This window comes from Puntigrus tetrazona, chromosome 11 (genome assembly GCF_018831695.1).
Source record: "Puntigrus tetrazona isolate hp1 chromosome 11, ASM1883169v1, whole genome shotgun sequence".
NCBI lineage: Eukaryota > Metazoa > Chordata > Actinopteri > Cypriniformes > Cyprinidae > Puntigrus > Puntigrus tetrazona.
The window spans coordinates 202601-213761 of NC_056709.1; the positions used below are offsets into that span (position 1 = coordinate 202601).

General features: G+C 44.3%; 2 pseudogenes; one reads left to right on the plus strand and one right to left on the minus strand.

The window, feature by feature from the left end:
* Window positions 1–238: 238 nt before the first annotated feature.
* On the minus strand, window positions 239–2477 carry LOC122354320 (annotated as a pseudogene).
* Window positions 2478–8518: 6041 nt separating this feature from the next.
* Window positions 8519–10415, plus strand: LOC122353954 (annotated as a pseudogene).
* The last annotated feature ends 746 nt before the right edge of the window (window positions 10416–11161 follow it).

Consider the following 11161-nt stretch of genomic DNA (forward strand, 5'->3'; position numbering starts at 1 on the left):
ACTGTTAGGTGGATTGGGGCCACTTGTGTCAGTTGTAGACCCGTGTGGGAGTATGCTTGAAGGTTCAGCTCACATCTTTGAAGTTTGAGGGGCCATTTAATGTCTTTGCTCCTTCCTGGATTTTCGAGGAGTTCTGCTGACATTAGTGTGATGTCAGCTCCTGTGTCCAGAAGGGCTTGACCTGATGTGGCGTTCGATGATGATGGAGAGGTAACACTTTCTTGCTATACCTCTCAATGAGATCACCCAGGAGTTGAGGGACTGGAGTTTGGGATGAGATGGGGAGGATATCAGGGCTGATCTGCAGTTCTTCGGACGAGTGGCAGACGACCAGGACAGCACTTTCAGGAACCAGAGTGGTTTCAGCGGCAGGTGTTTGTTGGATGATGCCGTGGTTTGAAGCATCGTATGGTGAGTTAGGGGCTAACTCGATTGCTGGGGTTTCAGGTAGGATTTCTCGTCCATCTGAAGTTATGGTCATTATGGTTCTTTGAGTGTGCGGGGAGGAAGTGCTATTCTCTGTGTCTGGTTGGGTCGGGTAGTCGCTGCTGTCTCGTCCGGCTGCCAGTCAGGCTGAATCCGGCTTCTCTTTCTTTTCCCACTTCCAGTCTTCCTTCATTTGCTGGAGAAACTCTCTCATCATGCTCTTCATCAGTTCTTGTGAGTAAAAAAACGGTGATGTCTTTTGCTCTTGTGTGGATTCAGTTTGAAAGTTCTTTCGTCGATTCCTTGGGCTGGTTGCTCCAGGGTGTGTTTGCGCTCTTCCCATGGAGGTTCCGTTGCCATCCCAGGAGCTCTTCCCCCTTTGGTTTCTAAAGGAGGTTGACTGATTCCACGATCTCTCCCACTGACCTTCCTGCGGTCTTGAACTGTCCCATGACTTTTCCCAGTGGCGTCCAGGCGAGCGCTGTCGTTCCCGTGGTCCATCCCAGCGGCCGTTTCTCTGCTTGGGTCTGGTACCTGCGTGGAAGTCTTGCTCTCTGTGGGACGCGTTCCATTCTTTTCTTGACGGCTTGAAGCTGTCTTGATGTTGGGCACCCTCTAGAGGCAGTCCGTGACTTTGTGTGTTGAAGTCGAGGACCGTCGGAGCTTTAGCGCCTTTCTCTGCAGCCATCTTCTGTTTGCTGTAGGCTTTGTGTGCCAAGTCGCGCAGCTGCTGAATGGTCATTGTGCGCGGACATGCAAGCACGCCTAGATGGTGGCTTACCCCAGGATGTAGGTTCCTGAGGAAGAGAGTCTTAAAGTTCATGTCCTGTTCCATTTCGGGCTCGTTGCGAGTTCCGAAGTATGCTCTCCTGAGTCGGCTGTAGTAGGCTTGCGGAGACTCATGACGGCCTTGTCTGATCTCCAGGGCGGCTACTAGTCCTTGTTCTGACTCTGGGTCATCAAATTCATTGATGAGAGCCTCTCGGAGCAGGTGGTAATCAGCCTTTGTCTGGGCTGGTTGCCGGTCCAGGAAGCTGCGTACATCAGGGCTTGATGTTGCTCGCAGTAAATAGAGTCTATCTTTATCAGTGACGTGAGGTCTTACTTCCAGATGGAATTCGACGTCCTGCAGATAGGTTTGAACGTCTGGACTACTTGGCACACCTGGGGTGAACTTGACGATGTTCCTGGCGATCTTGTCGAGGTCTTTTAGGTCCAGGCCGTGTGATGCTTTTTGGCTGGCTGGGTCCGTTTCTCTTGGCCTTCTCGCGAGGTATGTCTCTTCAGAGGGAGCTGGTGAGTGTTTCAGCATCGCCTCTTTCCCCCTTTGTTCACGTGCCTGTAGAAGCACGGGAGACCCGGTCCTACTTGGCAGGGGTGACTTTGGTGCCTCTCGTGTCCTCGGTGGCTCAGCGCGCAGGTCGTAGGCGTGTCTGAGTTCCTCCTTGACACCGTCGGATTCCTCTTTGACGTAGTCCAGCTGTTGTTCTAGGCGGCTGATCTCATTCCTTGACTCGTTCAAGTGAGTTTCGAGGGCTTTGATTCTGCCAGCCTTGTCTCTAAGGTCAGTCTTTGCCTTCTCCAGTAGCTGTTCTGCATACTGGAGGTTGTTGCAACATTGTCATAGTCTCTTTTGGTTTGTTTCACCTCTTGTGTGGGAGCTGCTAGCAAGGCTTTGAGCGTGGTGATCTCCTCTGGGTCCTTTCTCTCCTCATCCAGCTTTTCCTGTCGTTCCTGAGCCTCCAGTTCCAGCTGTTTGATGCGTCGCTGTGCGCATGTCAGCTCCTGTTGGAGATCGGCGGCGTGCCTGTCACTCAGTTTGAGGGTAGCGATGAGGTGTGACTTAGGGAGCAGGTGATCTTTGCTAGCTCTTTGTTGTTGTAGCCTTGGCTTGGGTCCTGTTTCATTAGGCTCGTTAGGTTGTTATCCAGCTGTTCCTGGGTCTGATGCTTTAGTGTTTCCATGGCCTTGGGTAGGAGGCTGCTGGTTGCAACACTTAGCCATGTTTCCAGGTCTTCCCAGTAACCAACGTTGTCTGCTGTGTGAGACATGTTTTGGTGCGGCGAGGGGATTTGGAAACGTGACTGACACAGACCTGGAAGAAAATAACAACCAAACAAGGCAGAACAGACAACAGCAAGGAAAAACAGAGGTGTAGATGTTTGGTGTCAGTTGATGCTAAATGTGAGGTGTCAGGTGGGTGTGGTTCTCTGTGACTGTAATCCTCTGGTGGGTGTGCTTCTAACTGGCGTTTCTGGGAGACAATTAGTAACCACACACAGGACGACAGAGAACAGAAGACAACACAGAACAGAAGAAGGGATAGCTGGGGCGTTTCGTTCTCCTGTAACAGGTGGTCCTTCCTTCTTTTTCTTCTCCGTTTTTTTTTTTTTGTTTTGGAGAAGGGAGGAGCTACCTGTAAGAGACGTAAGAGAGGGATAGAGAGGAGAGAGAGAGACAGAGAGGGGGTTGGGTAACACACTCTTTCCTGGTCAAGGAAGGAGGGGTTAGGCTCTATCACTGTCTCTTTTCCTAAGTTAGAGGATGCTTTTAGGAGTTTCTAAATGGGGATTTCTAAGTACCCAAGACTGCGATTGCCATTAGAATCTCCTCCGGGCGAGATAAAACAATAGCAATGACAGTGTTAGCTTTTAGTTGGTTAGATTGACTCCGTGCACCAAGTAGATTGTTCCTGGGAGTCGTGTTTACGATTCCTCGTCGATCGACTTTGGTTTGGCTGGGTAGGATAACACGCTGAGAAGGGAAGGTTTGTGAGCATGAACAATCTGAAACAATGTCGTCAAGTTTTATCCGATACTGATCAGAAATGTCTCAAATTAAATTCTTTGCTTTCCTGGTTCCCACAGGTGTGATCTCTTAAGCAGTAGCAGCAGTCAGATCAGAGGAAAGGAACAAGAAGGGAGAGAAAAGAGAGAAAGTTGCTTACACTGTAAACAAAGTTGACAAAGTGTGATGCTGTTAAGCCTGATACCTAAGGGTTGGTCTTACTGTGTTGGTGTGATGAGTTAAGTCACCTGAGGTTGAATAGGCCCTAACCTACTTATGGGTGTCGCCAAATGGGTTTTTAGCAAAGGGTTTAGACCTAGGCTTTGGTGATGAGGCGATTAACCCGTCGGAGTGCAGCGGTGTGGCTCCCCGTCTGGGCGCCCCTGTGCTCCTGTAAGGTCAATCAGACTTCTGTCCGACAGTATTGCAGTGAGCCTCTCAAACAGCGTCGGCTTTTGACACAAAGGTGCGGGCCCACGGTGGAGGTGCGTCAACGGCTGGCTTGGACTGACAAGGCTGCGGGGCAGAGCCCTGGGTTACTGATCGGTTTCCCCGCTTCAGCAGCTGACAGGGTGGTTTACCCGAGCCTCCGTCCAGGTCAGCTCGTGTTGACTCCTCCTCCGTTACACAATTGCTGATGCCTGCTGCGGGTTCACTCACAATGCTAGGACAGAGAGGCCTGGCTGGCCCCCAGCTGGCACAAGGTCACGTTCAAACGGGGTCCTCACCCGCTGTGACACCTCCGAGACAACCGTCCCTGCACCAACCTAGCACTAGGGGAGTGCTAGCTGCTAAGCCCTAAGTAAGGGAGAGACCCTGTAGAGAGGATTGAGAGAGAGGCACTCAACTGTACACACCAACGTAACTGCAAATGACTTGAAATTTCTATTTGGTAGCGATAATTAATGATCAAAACTTCCTGAGGAGTCAAGCCTGAATTAATCACTAAGTATCTTCTGCAATAGAATCCGGGATACTATGCTTGGAATAGTAAACGGAAGTTCAAGTCGATTATAATTGAAAATTTATGATATTGGTATTAAATTATAAAGCAATTATAATTAAATAAATCCCCAAAATAGCAATTATGTAGAGCCACCTAATTTGCTAAATCTGAAATTAAAATTCCAAACCAGGGATTATATTTAAGTGAGGTGTTATCACGACTATAAAGGCAATTATAATTAACCAAATCACCAGCTGAAATTAAAATTTTCAATCAATAACGGCAGTTAATAATTGAAATTCAATGCAATTATCATCAAAGTATTGAAGCAATTATAATCAAATGGATCAGCAAATATTGTTGCAATTTATGAATATGAACCTAATGCATTTAGTAAATGACATTAAGGTTTCACATTAACAATGCTAGAAAATTGGTAATATTTCCTGATCTCATCAAATTAATAAAAGCAGTTATACTTGTTGATGGCAATGTATCATTGAAATGCTAAGGTAAGAAAAAAACGTTTCTTGTTAATACCAGCGGTTATGGCAGTTCAAACATTTGTCAACATTCTTCTCGGTAAGGGAAAGGTGAGGAAAAGCATAAGCGTGAAGGGGAAAGGAGGAGGAAGCCCACTATTGTGGTTCCGGCGTTCGATGGAACTCAACACGCCATAAACACACACGGCATTCAACTCAATGGACGACAGAGGTCTAAGCGCTATCCTGATGCTAACAGTTTGCATAGGTTTTAATGCCAACACATTAGATTCAGTTATCCTAGCCTCTGTTCACAAACTTCAAATATGGCGCCGGAGGACTGCGCTTGCGCACTTTGAGGTTAACTTCGGAAACGGCGTCCTAGGACTTCCGCGTCGTTACTATGGATCGTGCAATTCGCTATTATCTGAGTTCGGCCCACCGAAATGGCGGCGCATTTCGCAATGAGTAAACTCGATCAGCTTCGTCTAGCACTGACAACTTCACTTGCGAAAGTGAGGCACTTTTACATACATATACTGCGATTAAACAATGACGTCATCGGACCGCGGCGGGTCTGCACAGTTTATTCACTTGATCAAGAATTTTCTTCTCCCATATACTTCCGCGTTCTGACGCTCTCTGCGTTACGCTCGGTTTCACTTCTTCCAGTGACTAAATGGCAAAGGATTACTTAGTTAGCTACTTCTAAGCTCCTGCCAGGAGAAATAGATTCATATGACAGTGGAACTCGCACTGTCATAGATTAACAAAGGCCTTATGGAAAATAAACAAGGAACACGCTTGCTTTTTCCCTCAACGCGCTCTAACGCGGATCTCTGTCTCTATGGACAAATATTATGATTACTGCAGTTTTCAAAATCTTCACAAATCACACGCACTTTCACGTGTTCGCATGTCAAAATAGAGTGCGAAATAACAGCAATTTGTCTCTGTGTCTTAATCTATTCTTCCGGATAAAATAGAAAACCCACGAAATCACGAATCACAAATTTATGAATTATGAACTGAAAATCAAATCTTGCCCGCCTTGATTCTCCACCATTCTATGTAGGGTTTTCACACCTAATTTTAATTATGATAATTATGAATTGTCATTTGAATCAGCTCTCAATTCAAGTTTGGGGAATTGAATCTGAAAAGATTCACGTTGGTATGCAATTCAAGTATACCTTTAAATCACCTAATACGTCCAGCGTTTTAGGGCAATTTAAATGTATGTTACCAATATGAATTTACTCTGTGATCAGCAAAATAAATCAATTGGATTCTTAGCTTTACCTCGAGCAGGTAACAACGGATCTGGGCATGAGTTTGACTTTCCAGTTACATAACACACAAACAAGAATTCGTAATAATGAAACAATTTATTAAACAGTACCTACTATTTTACAAGACTACACTGAGAAGACTAAACATAAACACACACACACATGCATTCATACACACATTCACGGGTTGGAAGGAAATGAATAATTGTCTGTCCAAAGTCTGTTAGCTAGTTCTGAGATCGCACTAAGAGCACCAACAAAGCAAAGTTAGGTTTAGCCTCGCTTATATGTGTCTGCGCCAATTCAGTAGAGACGGAAAGGTAGTTTTACCACTCGGCGTGTCTGGGGAAATCGGCGTGCTGATTGGGCAGGCTCGTCCGTGGGATGACGTGGTCGGGCTTTCCCGGGCCGTTTGAATGAAGTCTCTCTAGCTTGGTGGTTCGCTTTGGATGAACCGGAGTTGGTTATGGAAAGGGCAGTGAGTGTCCGTGGAGTGATGTGTGGAGCGGACGGAGTCGAGGGTATCGGGTCGTTCTGGTTCGAGTCTTCTGACTTCTCCAAGTTCGAAGTTTCTCTGTTTCCTTGGCGATTCCTGCAGCGACCGAATTCCCTCCCGGTGGTTCCGAAGAGTTCTTCTCGACTCGACTCCGACTCCGATTCTTCTCGTTCTCAACTCCACTCAGAGAGCTCTGTTCCTGCGTTTTGAGGTGCAAATTTTGGGCGTGCCCTGGGCAGTTGTCCAATCCCGAGGTCAAAGGGGCGTGTCCACACCTGCTTTCGACTCGGTTTAGTGCATACTTTATCCCAGTTAGAATTGACATTCTGCACTTCTGTTCCCTATCAAAAGCTTATAAGTGGAATACACTGTTGTGCATTGCACAAACACATATATTCATTCATCACGATATTGGAAACATCGTAAGCTTCAATTTGATATCAAACATGCATTATCTAGCGCTTATGGAACGCTCTCTGTTAGAGGATTATTTAAAGAGTATATAGCGGTTCCTACATACATCCCGAAACATTTATTAAGCAGTTATTTACAGATGAACCTTTATTCGTTTGAAAGGAAGGCATTTAGATTGTTCGTTTAGTGGTTTTATGTGTGTCCTGGCAGTTCCTTTATTGTAGCGAAAAGGAAAAGGCGTGCTTTTAAGGAATGTATGTTGGGACAGAGCAAACCTCCTGGGGTTGGAAAGTGTGAGGCTGTCCTGGCCACGTTGATTCACCGCGGGAGTCTTATCACCTTTTGACTTGGTGGCTTGGTAGAACTGATCCCAGGTCAGTGCACAGAACGGGTTATCGCGCTGTCGACCAGATGTTGCGTTTTCAATCATCCCAATCTTGACGTGGGTACTCTCGGATTGGCCGAGCTCACTGCAGCGACAGTCCCTTGAGAATGTTTGGTAGACGTTGTGGCGCTCTGCATCGCTCGGCTGACCATCTTGATTGCCTTTATGGTCCGGGTGCGGAGGATGAGCGATTTTACGACCTGGTTCTAGGCGATTCCCCCTTTTATGGTTCGTGTCTGTTCATCGAGGCCCCACAACTCTCTTCATTATACATCCCTGTCAGTGTACTCTTCTACTTTATACTGTACAGTGCTTTGATGCAACCTGTGTTGTTAAAAGCGCTATATAAATAAAAATGATTGATTGATTGATTGAAGTGATGGCGTGACGCCACGGTCAGTGTAGAGTCTCCTTTGAGACGCAGACTTGTGTAATCTTCAATACTGATGATGGTAAGATGTGTTTCCTCATTACACTACTGGGGAATTCCAGTCTTTATGGAATGGGGATGTGTAAGATAATATTATTTTGTTTTTTCTGGTAAAACTTTTCAAATAACATTTGAAACTCAATAAGTCCTTTACACAGTCTGACAGAGCTGCGTTTAACATTGAACTGGAAGTGAAGTTCTGGACGTCCGTCAGAGGAGAACTGACCCCAGCTGAGTCTGGTTTCTCCCAATGGTTTTCTTTCTTTATTCTGTATGGATGGGGTTTTGGTTCTTTATCTCATCATTATATATCACTATCACTCTATTCTCTTTGAGAAAGGTTTCTATAAATGAAAGCGATTGACTGATCATCTTTTCTCTCGTTGATCACCAAACAAACATCAGTCTATTTATCGTCAGAAGAACATTCTTCTCGTCCACAGATCCAGTGCATCTTTGCTTTTCATGCTGGTGCATTTCATCTTATGGAACATAACAATCGTAAAATAATATTTCACTAACAAAGTGAACAGTTATACAGTTATAAAAAAAGTTCAACAGTTATTGGAGAATGAAATGTCACAATCATAAAATGGATTAGCGACAAATAGTTTAAGAAACAAATTGATAGAATATTGTAGAAAAAGTCTTCAGTAAACAGTTGTATGGATCAACTATAGAAACCTGTTTTTCCAGAAAAAAATTGTGAATCCATAGAAATGTCTCACATCTTAACAGTGCATAGAAATGTTTAAAAATGAAGGTGGGAGTAATGTTAAGTTTTTAGGTGCATTTCCTGTGGAATGAGGATGTGTAGGAGAATAATATTATTTATTTTTAGTTCTGATGAAAACCGAACAGATAAGAGTTACTATTCAGACAGATCCTCATTCCATAAGATCTGTACATTTCTCAGCAGTATTTTGGCTATATAAGCTTTCACTGAACAGCACTAACACACACCGAATGAAGGACCATCCACACCGAATCCTCATCTGACAAGAGAAGGTTGTCTTCACTTCATTATCGTCACTCTGCCATTTTTTCATTCACAAAAATGAGATCTAGGGAGTAATTCGTAATTCTATTTGATTACTTTATTGCAAGTATATGAATGAATTCTGGTTCCGAACAGGTCTGTGATTTGGAGAAATGAAGGTTTATCAGAGCGTCCTGCTTCTCTTCAGCTGCCAGTTACTTCCTACTCTGGGTAAACAAGTCTTTTTTCTTAATGAAAACACTCTGTATTTGCAGTCACTGATTATTTAGCACCTTGTTTTCACAGCTTTAGACTGTACCGTGATGAGCGGTAACCTGAAACAGATAGGCGCTGGGTCTGGTTTAGTCAGCGGAGTGAACATTTATAACGAGGTGTTCATCCTGGAAGATAACGTCTTCTCAAAGATCAACATGTCTCTGAAGCATTTCAGTGTTGGTCCTGCTGGTCAGCTCGGGGTGGATGCAGCAAACAACATCTTCAAGCTTCAGAGTGGCAGGTTTATTCAGTTTCCAGGTGAAGAGTTACAGAGGGCAAAAAAAGTTTGACATGTTTTCATTTTTAAGATTAACAATTGCAACAAGACTATTTAGCTACAGTCCCGAAGATCTCATCTTAAGGTTTATGGTTTATAAATCTGTAACACAAACGGTTGGTTGTGTCGTCAGGACTTCTCAAACAGGTGGATGCTGGAGGCGATCAGATCATTGCAGGAGTCAATATGAATGATGACATATTCTGCTTAAATATGGATGCTAACGACAAATGGCCATCCAGCAGTATTCCTTGGACTCAGATCGGTGGAAAGCTGAAGTATTACAGCTGTGGTCCGTACAGCTGCTGGGGCGTCAACAGCTACGACCAAATCTACATCAATAGGGTAATGAGTTAAATACGAGAGCTGAAGAACTGCTTCGATACACCAGGCTTCTCAAAGTACAGCAATAAAGTAGATACCATGCCAGGGTTTGAGTCTCTGACAAAACACAGTGAAAGAATTAACAAACACTTTCCTGAGGTCTGTCTTTTGGTCTCGTGCAGGATGTGTCTAATAATGCCTGTTCTGGGAGTGGCTTTGTGAATATTCCTGGACTTCTGTCCATGATTGAAGTAGCAACTGATGGCAGCGTCTTTGGTGTTAACTATCAAGGGAATTTGTACCAAAGGTGAGCTGAACTCTCATGATATTACAGCTGCGGCTGCGTTTTTGTTTCCAGAATTAACTATAAGCAGGTACACCATGACTCCGTTTTCCAAACCATGATTTTGGCTTGTCCTGAATCGCTACGGTGCAGCTATAATAAGTGTTTCTATTCAGACTACTTAGACTGGTTTGGATAGGTATCTCTGATTCGTCATAAACATAAACAGAGAGATCTGATCACAATGTTTCTCAACAACATGCACTCAGTTCTGTTTATTAACTATTACAAATTCCAGCTTTAAAAACTTAGGAACTACTCAAGCATTATTATTATCATTATTTTTATAAACCAAATGCTGCCTCCATGAAACCATCATTTTCTATTGCAGAACTGGCGTCTCTCGCCAACCCGTCTGTACGGACTGGATCTCAATGGTTGTCTGTCCCAGCAGCCACAAGCATGTGAGCTTCGACCTGGGAGTGCTGTGGGTGGTGTGTGTGACGGCTCCATCCGTAAATGTACTTTATAGAGAAACAAGAATTCTCAGAGTAAACTAATTATGATGATCAAAGTCATTATTAACAGAAAGCCAAGAGCTTGATTGTACATTCTTTTCTTTTTCTTTTCCTTCTTTCTTGTTGAATAAATAAAGCATCTATCTCATCAATGTTGTGTTTCTTTTGTGTATTGGGTGAAACAATGAAAAAACCCTAAGCCCCAGAAATGCCAGCTACGGTGGCTTTAAAATGAATATCAAAGAGAGAGTTTGACCCAAAATGTAAAAGGGTATTGAGATATCTTCTTGCACTATAGACAAGTAAACTTTGGAGAAAAGCATTTCACGAGTTTACACTTACATATAAGTAATGGCGTGCTGTCCGGGAGAGACAGAGAGCGCTCCCCCAAAGACACGGTTAAAGCAGGGATCAGGGATCTTTACTAAGATCTTTAACCTTTCCTCGACCAAAGCCAGCGCTCCTACCTGTCTGAAATGATCTGTTGGACTCATCCCTGGGCCTTAATAACGTCAGGCCTATTGCTTTAACCTCAGTGCTGATGAAGTGCTTTGAGAGACTGGTTTCACGCAGATTAAGGCCTGTCTTCCTCCGTCATTTGACCCCTATCAGTTTGCCTGAAGGGCAAATTGCTACACAGAAGGGCGCCATTGTCATCATCCTCCACCACATGAAAATATATAAAGCTGCTTTTCATAAAATATACCTTTTGAAAAGTACTTTAAAATCAACCCTAAATGTCACAGGAATCCAGTGTGAGGACCTGAGGACAGGTGTGATATGCTCAGATTATCTGGTTCTAGTCAGATTTCTATCAGCAGTGTTCTGGATGAGCTGCAGCTGAAG